The sequence below is a fragment of the Leuresthes tenuis genome, unplaced genomic scaffold (genome assembly GCF_036924035.1).
Source record: "Leuresthes tenuis unplaced genomic scaffold, fLeuTen1.0.hap1 SCAF_10, whole genome shotgun sequence".
Taxonomy (NCBI): Eukaryota; Metazoa; Chordata; class Actinopteri; order Atheriniformes; family Atherinopsidae; genus Leuresthes; species Leuresthes tenuis.
Window position 1 is genome coordinate 19,048,338 of NW_027325364.1, and position 12,457 is coordinate 19,060,794.

A 12,457-nucleotide genomic window follows, 5' to 3' on the forward strand; every position below is an offset into this window, starting at 1 on the left:
AATCACATAACAGATTAAAAGCTTTGGCATACACAGACTCATCACACAGATTTTCCAGATTTATTCTTGCAATATAGAATGTTAGTAAAGAAAACAAACTTTGTATAGTTATGTCATATGACATCTTCTAGGATTATAAGGGACTGCCCTTGACCTAAAAATTACCTAAAAATTATTTTAAAGTTAAATTTTTAAGAAACCTCCTGGTGTTCACATGATACAGTGTCACTCATAGCAGCAAATGCACATTCATGACATTAAAAAAGACCTCTAGTGGTCATGGATGGAATGAAAAAGGAAACTTGGTCTCATTTTAGAGCCACATGGTCAGACTGAAGGAGATGGGGTGGATGGATGGGTTAAGTTATTATTAGACATTGTTTATTTCATACAAACCTGTCATCTTTTAACCTGGACCATTTCAGAAACTGAAACCTCATGTTCATTTGCAACCCAAAACTCATTCAATAAACCCAGCCAACATATCTTCGTTCCTTATTTTCTATGGTTATTTTTGAATGTTTATTCGTTGCATATCTCAAAATTCCCACATGTATAGGTTGTATAAGAAAGTAAGAATAACAGAAATGTAGATTTGAAGCGAGACAGTAAACTGTACATAATTAGGACAGAAAAAAAGCAACTTTTAAAACAAATTCCCCACATTCTTGAGTCCGTTGCTCATATTTACACTCAATATTTGGCCTGGGGAATACATTTTGGGCCGAGCAGCTGTTATAACATCCCTTTATTAAAGTCAGCTGGTGTTGCTTAGCACTGATTTACTAAACGCATAACAATAAGCAGTCTGCTTTGAAGACTGAAATAACCATGTTGCACTCGTTCACCTTTTATCTGTTAATAAAGCCTGCAAACACTGCTCTCTCTGGCCCCCTCTCAGGCATAATCTTGTCAGCATGAAGTCATTGTCTGGGCCAAGCCCCATGATGTCATTTCCTTCATAAACAAGTCCAGCTTCCTCTGGAGGGTCCATATCTGCTAAGTTTGTCATGTGAGTGCACCCGTGAGACTTGAATTTGCTATTCCCTCCCCCAACCTTCAGCTCAACTCACTTATACTTTGTTATTTTTTCACAGCTTCTTAAGATAGTATTCTCTGTGCTCTCTTCATCAGATTTTCAGTTTGACATCGTGAGACAAAATGTAGCAGTTTTTGTTGTTCAGCAGAAGGAAAAGAGACTAATGTTGAGGCAAATGTCTAAAAAGTCTCCCTGTTAGTATGTTTAATGGCCCTCTCTCAGAGCATGACTAACTTAGTAGCAACATCTGTGTTTGTGCTGGGTTTTTGGTGCTGCAGTGTTAGGTTTACACACCGACGTGGATCAACTGCACAATCACATCTCTCCCTGATGTCAGTGCTAACATCACATAATGTGGAATTAAGTTAGCAGATTTATTCAAGTAGAGGTTGTATTTCTGTAAATCAGCAAGGTAAGGAGTATTAGCAGAGTATGAAATGTTTTTTAGAGGTTTCATGGAGTAAGGCACAGCTGTAACCTGCCTGTAACAACATGGGCTGGGTTATTGTATTTAGCCAATGTAATCACAATCTTGATGAGCTTTAAAGCTGCTGCTTGCTGGCAGGGGGGGAAAATGGCCCTGTTTTCTTTGCCAAATCCCCTCCTTGCTCTGTTTCTCATGGACGGTTGATATGGGTTAGGAGTTTAGAACTGCTACACACCCATGTGTTTTAACAGTTTTCCACCACATGTGTTATCAGCTGAGCCATGAATGTGGGAAAGCCCCACAGGCAGAATGACATCATGCCCTGTGTAAAACTGGATATATTTTTACACACACGGGTGTAACTGGGAGAGTGTAGGAAATGGGGGACATTTCTGAAAACAACAGAAACTAGTGGAAACAAACAAAGTCACAGATACCCTTGCTCTTTGGGAGTGAGACTACAATTTAGGTTTTCCTTTGCACAGTTAGGGAAAGTGAAAAAGTATATTGCATGCTCAGCAGATTCTGAAAAGCAAAATATGATAAGAGACCTCTTAAGATAAAGCAGAAGAAGTGATGATGATTCTTAGCTCCAAGAATCACTTACAGAAGTAATTCAAGTAATTCATTTTTTGCTCTGACATTGTCAGCCGTGTTATACTAAAATGCTTTAACAGCAAAAGCTCTTTTGCATCTGCTATAAGTTTAGCCATAACAAGAGAGGAACCCAGTGACAAAGTGACATAATTTATAGTTTAACTAACACCGAGGGGTGGAACTGGAAAATAGCAGGGAATCTTTGGAAATGACTGAACATTAAGAAAGTCTGAAAACAATGGAAACAATGATGGCTGCAATTTTAGGGAAAAAATAAGATGATGATAAGCTGTAATTCAGTCACAGAAGAAACCTGAGCATGTTGAAGTAATTGCTTTTGACAAGAATACAAACAGTGAGCACAGTGTCTCATCCGTGTTGAGTTGTACATCAGCGGATGGACGGCCTCCTCAGCAGTGGGGTGTGCAATTTAGACTTCTCAAAAGGATTGTAGGCTTTGTGCAACCAAGCACTGGTAATAACGCTGGATTACCCAATATTTGTTGTTAGGAGTTTCTTAGAGTATGTCATCTTCCAAGTAAGGGTGAAGTTCCGTCTTACTGCCAATTTGCCACATGTGGATGCTTGGTTAGAATCCCTTTCTGTCCGTTTTTGACACAAAATCTTTAAAAATCATCCAAAAAACTTGAAGCAATGAAAGCTATGAGATATGTTCTACACATGATTGTAACGAGGATAAGGCATGATTGGCAAGTACACCATGCATTAAACCTCAACGGTGGGTTGGCCTGATGGCCTGAATTGCAACGACCATCAGTCACTACATCAGACACAACCAATTACTTGATTTGATTGGTTAGTTGAACTTTTCTCAGTTTTCTATTGCAAAAGGTGTTAAAGACTCAGAATATAAAAATGGCAAAGCGAAACCATCCTGTCATTTAAAAGTAAATAAAAAAAAATGAACATAAATGCGCATGAATACTTCTCAACTGAGAAAACCTAACTTTCATCAATATTAATAATAACTGAATTCTGAGTTTAAAAAGAACACTGGAACTGGAAGTCACTAATTCCAAATATGATATTCTAAATATGGCCAAACGTCTGTAGTTCTTATCAACAGCAAGATGATATCATATAAAAGAAAAGTGACACTTGGGGCTCCTGACCAACCATCACCATTTGACGGTTTTAGAGTGTGTTAAAGGTTTTGCATTGTTGCAGCTTTTAAAAAAACAGAAGAAAAATAGCAGGTATGACATTGGAGGAATAAGATTTGCTAGTTAACATTGCAAGACCATCATATAATGCAAAAATTCAACATAAACAGGATTGTATCTCCAATATGGTGCACTTGTGTTATTGCTATCCATAAGCACATTAATAAGGACATTCAAAAGTGAAATGAAAGAGGAAAATTAGCTGAAATCACTGCCACTTTCCTCTTCAAGAGAAAAGTGATGAGCTACTCCTGTTCCTAACTGAAAGTGAGAAAACTTTAACAAAGATGACATCACTCTTGTCATTAGCACCATGACCACCATGCTGACCAGCACCCTCATCAGCACCACCACCATCGTAATCATCGTTGTCATCATCATTTCCCAAAGTTCAATGCAGTAGCATAAGCACTCTGAGATTCACAGCCCTTTTGGAAAGATGACATCATTCTTTTTTTGTCTTCTTTTATAACAGAGTAAAACTGACAGAGCTAAGGAGCTGGGAAGTGCTTGGGTGAATGGTGTGATGTTTTGGCATCTTTGCTGGAATTGTCAGCTGCTTTACTTTCTACATCTCACAGAAAAGTTGACATCATTGACATACTGCAGAACAATAGCTGGCATCCCTAATCCTCTGACATAAAATTGACATTTGTCTAGAGGGGGGAGGAAGATATATGACAGCAAAGGAAATAGTTGGCCCGTCTACAGGAATCATCAGCTGTTTGGCGTTCTGGAAATGAACAGAGGGGATTTTATTTTAGCAGAGGACTTGCCAGAGACATGGTCCATGAACAGTAACTGTCAGGGTTCAAACATTTTTCATGAAATGCTGTCACACATCAGTGTCTGATGTTCCAGTGTAAAATCACTTAATAACCTTCTGAAATGTGAGTTTAGTCTGCCCTCTAGCTAAATGGCTTAATTCCCAAACAGTGGCAGCTTAGTGTTAAACTTTAAACTAACAGAAAAAGTGAAAAATGGCAGGGTATAAGGCATTAGAAAATTATAACCACAGTGGAAAGCACCAGTTTAAAATCCTGAAACATAAAAACATGGTGGCAAGAGTTCCTGGGGGGGGATATTACAGCTGAGTTAAGCTAAAGCCACTTAGGCTAAATACCAAATGAATCCAACTGGCAAGGTTAATGCCAACTATTTCAAATACAAGTGTGTGAAACTCATGGTGTAGTACGCTGAAACTGACAGCATGGTGGGAAAACATGGCCACAGTGTTAGAAGGTGTGTTAGTTGCCAGTGTTTTCCAAAGGAGAGAGAGAGCTTCTGGGTGTAGGTTTGTGATAGATGATGTGCCACAGAGAAAATAAAGAAAAATACAACAAAAAAGACCTAATCCTCCAAATGCCAGACACATATTCATACACTCACACACAACCATCGCAACGTGGTTCAGTTTTGAAAAAAAATTCTTACAAGGAACTGAGTTCAGCATGACATCTTCTTGCTTAGGTGTATGCATCAGGAAGTACAGACTGTAGTGTGAACACATGCATACTGCCACCATTGTACTGTCATAGACTGTCAATTTCGGTCACATCACTTGATTCTATATAAAGTAATCTTAATCACAAATGGCAAAATGTTGAAATCAAATCATTCTTGCATATGTGTCAATTTCATTCCATGAATTTGTGTGTGCTTGTGTAGTTGTTTGAGTTATTTTTAGCTACCAACCAACCCACAAACACACTAAATTAGGCTAAAGGTCCCTTCTCTGTTCTCTCTTAGAGTGTGTTCCTTTAATGGCCACTAGACGCTGGCTTGAAAAATATCTAAACTCTTACCTGCATGAATTTTGGCTGAGAAAGTTTCCCTTGTTTATTTATTAGAAAGACCAGCTTAACTTGAGATGTTAGCTTTATCTATTTTAATGTTTGAATTTGAAATGATTTGTTAAAACAATTCTGATCATGACAGCCTACCAATAAAGTCCAAATTGATGTATTTTTGTTTTCATAATAGGAGAAGAATTGCTGAAAAAATAGGTTTAGAAACATTTGATTGTCTCAGAGTAGAGCAGAGTCATCAGGAATCAGGCTAATCATAATCCAGAAGAAAGATGATTTCCTCCTGTAAGCCTCATGTACTGTATAAAGTAGAGTCCATGAAGTCATCCTAATATCTGAATTCCAAATTCCTGAATTACTGATAAAACATGAGTCATTCAGAGACAGAGCAGAGAACCACAGCAATGAGAGCAAAGTTTGGCTTCCAAATACCAGCAGTATGCTCCCTTACTCAGTCCTCAAGTAGGTGATGGCATCACTGTATGAATAATGAAAAGTTGATGCCTCATGTGCCTTGTATACTTTACACTCTCTTTAGATGGCTCCTTGTGTGCAGTGCTTGGTCTCTGACTCAGTGGAGTCATGCTAATGTCTGTTGAAAAAACACTTTGCATTGTTATGAATTCAATGAGTGAATGCATTTTTCAGATGAATCACTAAACAAACCTTGTGTCTCATTAGCTTGTGTAACAGACCCAGTTGGAGGATTTTGTAGTTATTTGTGGGAGCTACATGCTGATGTAATTAGTCAATAAATTGTGGCTGTTCTCCCAAAGCATATAACTATTTCTACCCACAACCAGGGGCCACACTGAATAGCCAAAGGTCTTTTTCAGGAGAGGAGAAGCTGGGGAACCTCAAACCTGCTGGCTGGTTATCAACCCTTCATCCAAGCCATGGCTGCCAATCCCTATCAGAGGGAGCTCTCTTAGTTGATTTGGTGCTCAGGAGGTGATGGAAGAGTGTTTGAACAGGATGGTAGATATAAATCAAGCTGGCTGATGAAAGCAGCATCTCTGTGTGACTGGGAGCATCAGCTGAAGCAGTCACCTAATCAGTTTTAGAATCCATTACAACACACACACACACAAAGACACACACAGACACACTGTTAACCTTGTTTTCTCTCCGATGGTATGACAATTCTTCCGTGTTTATCCAGTTGTCATAAAAACACAATCAGCCACAGTCAACAGTGAATGAGTCCAAACAAGCTGGATTATTGCTCTAATTAAGCTGTAATAAGCCCTTATTAAACGGCCGCAGGCCTCGTTAGGCGGTTCATTAAGCCATTTCATCTTTTTACTCCTTCATTAAGTCTTCTTTCTTCTGCCTTTTCTTCTCAGGGAGTGTGGGAGTAGTCAGGTCTGGGAGATCATGACCTTAATTCTCTCCAAGACAGACGGTTTAATTAACAATGGAGAATTCCTCACTGAGTCCAGACCTCTACTATAAGAATGAAACTGAACTGCACAGGTAAAGATACTCGTCTGCTGTATGTTTTAGTAGCAATATGCACAAATAATGTCTTAGGTTACTGTTTCTCATGTGTTTTTCTAATGTAATTAGATGGCTACATTGAATGCACAAAAACATGCAAAAATTACTAATATACATATAATATAGCAGTATTTTGGAAAATGACAGATTCTAAACACCTGTGGTATTAAATGACGAAAGGTTTTGTCACAAACGTAAAAATTAAGGGGCAAATTTCCAATAATTGTAACCTGGAGAATTGCATACAGGATCAGAAAACATTAATTTAGTCAAACTTTAAGAATATCTCGGTGCAACCAGCAGGTTGGACGATCCAACTCCAACCACATCCAATTCAGCTGGTTTTACACTGAGCTGTGCCTTAATGCCGACATGTGCATGCACCTTGCATGCTCCAGTGGAGACCACCAGAGCCTGAGATGATTTTTGCGCCAGACCAGTTCTGTAAATATTCCATTTTATCATATGCACACTAAATGTAAAGCCTATCCTAGATGTCTTCGGGCGAGAGGCAGGGTACAGACTGGACAGGTCGCCAGTCCACCTCAGGGCCACACAGAGACGAACGAGACGCACAACCATGCACACTCACACTCACTCCTAAGGACAATTTAGAGTCACCAATTAACCAAACATTCATGTTTTTGGATGGTGGGAGGAAGCCCGGAGAGAACCCACGCATACACGGGAAGAACATGCAAACTCCAGACAGAAAGGCCCCAGTCGGGAGTCGAACCTCTTGCTGTGAGGCAACAGTTCTAACCACCATACCACCATGCAGCCCTACTACCATTTAAAAAATGCCAAAGTGGTTTTGCAAAGCACTGAATATAATTTGTTGTATTCTCAACACGAGCTGACCAATTCATTTCAATTTTATCAATCAATACTTAACATATTTGACTCTGTTATAGTTTGGTTGTAAATTGCATATTATGTGCTCAACATAGACAGTTAGCTAATGTTAGCTGCTTAGCATTAATAATAGCTTATGTTTGACTATAATTAGCATTAAACACAGATTAAAACATAACAACACAGTTACAAGTGAAACGTGGTGAACTGTATGGTCTCCAAATGTACTTTTCCTCTCCATGTGTGACTTAATAATGTAATAACATTTTGCATGGAGGTGTGGCTTCTCTAGCCGGCTTGAACCAACTTCACCATCTCACACATTGCAGCTAGAAGCCACTTGTCAGACTTAGAGGGGATGAAAATGCTAAATACTGCAGTTAGTTACCCACTGATGCAGTTCTTTCACAGTCATAACAATTATTCTAGCATCAGAAATTTAAAATGGTACACAGTTTGTTTTTTTTTTTGTTTTTTTTTTTTACACTTTTCAAGCTGGCGATGCTGACCAAAAATTTAAAAAACCCACTCAGCAAGTCTGACAACGAGAAAAATATGTATTGCATTTTTACCATACCAGAGCTCTTTTCAGACTTATTGCACAAAAAAAAAATCAGATTTCAAGATAATCGTTTTTATAGTAAAATAGTGCCAAAAAGGCACAGTGCAAAATATTCGCCCTGAAGCTAAAAAAAATTAAAGATCATGTTAAGTTGCACCTGCAAGAGCATGCAGGAAGGGGGTTTTCCCACTCTGGTTGGAAGATTCAGACGTGAACTCGAACACATATGGGCCTTCTTCTAGTTTCACATACCAATAAACAACACCTGACAGTGTTTGCTGTTAGCAATGCAGAAAGTTATACCCCTGGGAATCTTGAGGGACAGGTGTCTTTGTTCCTCCATCATCATGCTGTTTGTTAAAATGATATAGGATAGATTTGTCCCAACAAGGTAGATAATTACATACTCATATCATATATTAGAACACGTTTGGTGTGTATGCAGACAGCAGAGAGCGATCAAATACTGAACCATGAAAACGGAAGATTAAAATGAACCTTCAAAGTTCAAGTGCAAAAGGTGTGTGTGTGCCAGAGGTATTATTCATGTTGTGGGGAACTAGGTCTGTTCACACAGCTTCATTATGCGGAGGAATTTTGATGATATCTTTTGTCGTGCCTCCACAATGGCAGTCCTAAGTGTACTGTGAGGGATTCAAAGATAGACGATGTAATGGTCATGCTACCAAAGATTGCCTGGCACAAGATTCTGATTGTGTCAGAATTTCTGGATGACCATCTGCTTTGACTTAAGTCTGAAAGGAGGCCCTGATCAACACGAAATCTGTCCTGTTGTTTGTAAAAATTCAAACAAAAAAAAAAAGAGTTTCGTTTTGCAACAAAAAAGAAAATCATAGTCAGTTGTGTCCTCCAGCTGTTCTCTTGACCCAGCCAACGAAGCTAAATCATGGAGAAAAAGAATGAGGAAGATTTGCACTTGTGAGTTGTAGCCAACGGTTCAGAGGGTATTATCACTGTACAGTTCACATACATCAAATGCAATGCTGTGCCCAAGTTTATTACATCCATGCCCCACTGCATGACTTGAAATAAACTCTGAAATCTCACAGTCTATAGGCGCTTGAAGTTAATTTATTATTCCCTTAACTCATAGATATAAGTATGTACATGTGTTTGTGTGTATGAACTCACAGAGATATTGCATGTTTTTGTATACACAAAACAAGAATTCTTTCTTTCCAGCAGTTTACCAGCAGTCTGGATCCTGTTGAGGCAACAGATGTTCACTTTAATGACAGAGTGACAACAGAGACGTAGTGTAACATTGACACAAAATGCGACAGCATATACTTACATATGTATATATATATATATATATATATATATATGTGTGGTGTGGTGGTTAGTGCCTTTCTGTGTAGGCTTTGCATGTTCTCCCTGTGTATGTGTGCGTTCTCCCGGGGTGCTCTGGCTTCCTCTGACCGCCCCAATAAATGCATGTCAGTTTAACTGGTAAATGGTGACTCTAAATTGACCCTACGAGTGAGTGTGGATGGTTGTGGCCCTGTGATGGACTGTCGACCTGTCCTCTCTTCCAATGATTGCCGGGATAGGCTGCAGCGCCATATATATATATGTATATCATCCCGGTCCTTTACCTGTGTGTGTGTATGTTTGCTAAGCCTGATATGCTTTAGTACACACAGGTTGAGCCTCCACCTTTAGCCAAGAAATTACTGAGTTTCCTGAGGCTTCTGCAGATGTCCAAACCCCATGATTCACCCTCTGCCTCCTTCAGTCTTTTTCTTTCTTCCTGTTTTTGTTTTTCTGGATTTCTGTGAGCTCCAATAGTCTGTCTCTGTCAAGATGTTTCTGTCTTACTACTTTTCTGTCCCAGAAATGTTCTCACAGTGCACAAGAGTAGATCAGATAACTCAGCTGACACATACTCACAGTATGTGCACCTACTTCACAAACACCACAAGTACAATCATATACAGGAACATGTACCGCAAACTGTTGCTGTCTGAGGATGCAGATAAACATGAACCCACACGCAGACACACAAGGAAGTACTGGTTTGGACGTTATGCAAAATAGTAGCTCCTACAAAGGAAGACACATGATAAACACACACACACACCCTTATATGTCAAGTGATTAGTTACACAATTAGAGCTATAAGTTCCATTAAAAAGCAGAAGCTCTCTCTTTTCATATCTTTATGTGGAGAGAAATGAAACTTGTGAAACACTACTGTGTGTGTAGATGTTTTTACATTTTGTTGCCACATTTGAAAAACACCAGTACAAACCAAAGTATTTAAGTTGTCAAGAATTTTATAATATTACACAACAAAGAGAATTTACTATAGTCTGTTTAACATGATATAATCATGGCTGTAATAGCTGCACAACTTTAATATGATTCAGTCAAGTCTACATCTGTGAATTTTTGGGGAAACTTTTGACTAACTTTGAACCCACAAGATCTTGTCTGCAGAGCAAGCCATCTTTTAGCTGAGTGTCTTAATTGTCTGTAATTGTAGCTGTAGTCTATTCCATGAAGACAATCAAAGGGAAGCAATTACAAGACCTCGGTCACCGACCCTAAGGGCAGAACTTCAGACTGTGAGACAAGCTCATACACATACAAACACACACACACTTACATATTATGTGGGCATTCACCCACACATTTCCTGTGTGTTTCATGTAAGACAGTCGTTCTTCCTTCTCTTCTGTTTGGAGAGGAAGTGCAGGTCTAATGACTTTTCCTATGCGTCACAAACACTGCACGTGGGAGGCAAACAGCCGTGCTGCACGTGTGTGCATGTGAGATCCTTTGCATTTATGTATGAGATTTTGCAGGGTCTGACACATGAAAGTTTTGTTATGCATTTGTTGCATGCTTCGGTTTGTGTTTTTGAGGAGCTTAGCATTGAATTTGTTGGTGTTTTGGAAGGATTGCTATGCGTGTGTTTATGTGTTCGCAGAAAATTTGCACACTTTTGAACATTTTTGGTCAGCCTCTGAAAAATAAGCTAGTCTCTGAGGAATTCAGTCTCTGCATTTCATATGACTATGTACACTTGTGAGTCCTGTATGTGCTAACAGTTTGTGTTTGCAAGTGCTTCTTGCTTGTTTCTTGTAAACTGAGATGACACTGAGACCTCACACATTTTGGAAAAATGTTTTTCATTTTTTTTGTTTGTTTGTGTGTTTCAATCTTTATGTCATTCCTTATCAATATTTTATTCCTCCAGAGAATGAATGTGTATTAAGCTGAAATTTCAGTCAGAAATCATTTCAGCAATGTATCATACTGTATTTAAGAGGTTTTCTGCTGATGATAATCTTAGTTTTCATGGTTTCACTGACTGTAATAATTGTAAACATTTTAAGGAATAAATAACATAGAATTGATGCAAAAAACAAATTAGCATTTCAGTATTTATAGACATAAATGCAGTTACAGATAGATTAAATAAATCTTGGTTACACGTATACACTCAGTAAGAGCACACGTGCACACTCCCAATTTAAATGGGAGAATATTAGCATTGAAAGTGTTAGAAGACTTTAGTAACCTCTAACTCTCAATAGAGCCCTCTTTTTTAGATAGAAATGTAATTTGAACTTTTGATTTTAAAGCTTTTTCATGCACAGATGTGATCTATTACTTCATTATTTCTAAAATGAACTTGCAGCTGGGGGAGGCCTGCAATGGTTCAATATTCAAAGCATGGAGATCAAAAGGTGTGGTCTTTCTTTATTTCTTTCCCTTTCAACTGGGATGTTTGGGGGGCATTTGTATGGCTAGATAATCAATACTCCTTGATCATAAAACAAAAGGGGCATCTTACTATAACTCTGCAAAACGGAAGCATTCGATTAAGTGATAGGGTCAAGGGCAGGAATAGGGGGTGGGCATAAGTCAGTCAATTGATCTTAACCCTAACAAGTTGCATTTCAATTTCTTAAGACAAAACCAAAAGCAGAAATACTGTAATATCTGCAGAAAAATCCTCACTGAAGAAGAAAGATATAACATTATACATACAGTATTTCTATATAACATTCTAAAACAGTATTATCGTACTGATTTTAGAATTGACTCTTTATGCATTATCAACATTTACCACAGTTAAATGCATATGTGCAGGCAGTCATGATTCTGTGCAGCAACCTTTTGGGTAAAATAGATAAAACAAAGTTTATGAGTTGCACATGTGAGGCACAGTTAGCTTCTGCGTGGTTTCCCAGCACACAGCTGCAGTGAGCTTCCACAGTTCATCTGGGGCCATAGAGAAGTATCTGGATCAAACCAAAAACCCATTCAAAGACCTAGGTCAGCTTTTAGCGATGAGCAAGTGGGTGCAGAGACATTACTTTATGTGAAATGAAAAACAGCATCAAAAACAGTTATTTCATTGGATCCAAAGCCTTGGCTGAACTCTTCCTCCAAATTCATCAGCTCCCTTCCTTACCTTTACTCCCTGGTACCAATTTTGTCATTCCTTCA

General features: G+C 38.6%; 1 long non-coding RNA gene across 4 annotated transcripts in view; it reads left to right on the plus strand.

Moving 5' to 3' along the window:
• LOC140315726 (uncharacterized) overlaps positions 1 to 12,457 on the plus strand; it is a 110,408-nt gene that overhangs the window by 46,818 nt on the left and 51,133 nt on the right. For 2 of the 4 annotated variants that reach the window (XR_011917286.1, XR_011917285.1), the window contains one exon: positions 6,402 to 6,531. The exons of the other annotated variants lie outside the window; for them this stretch is intronic. This is a non-coding gene — a long non-coding RNA (uncharacterized lncRNA). The remainder of the gene's footprint in view (positions 1 to 6,401; positions 6,532 to 12,457) is intronic. 4 annotated transcript variants of the gene reach the window in all.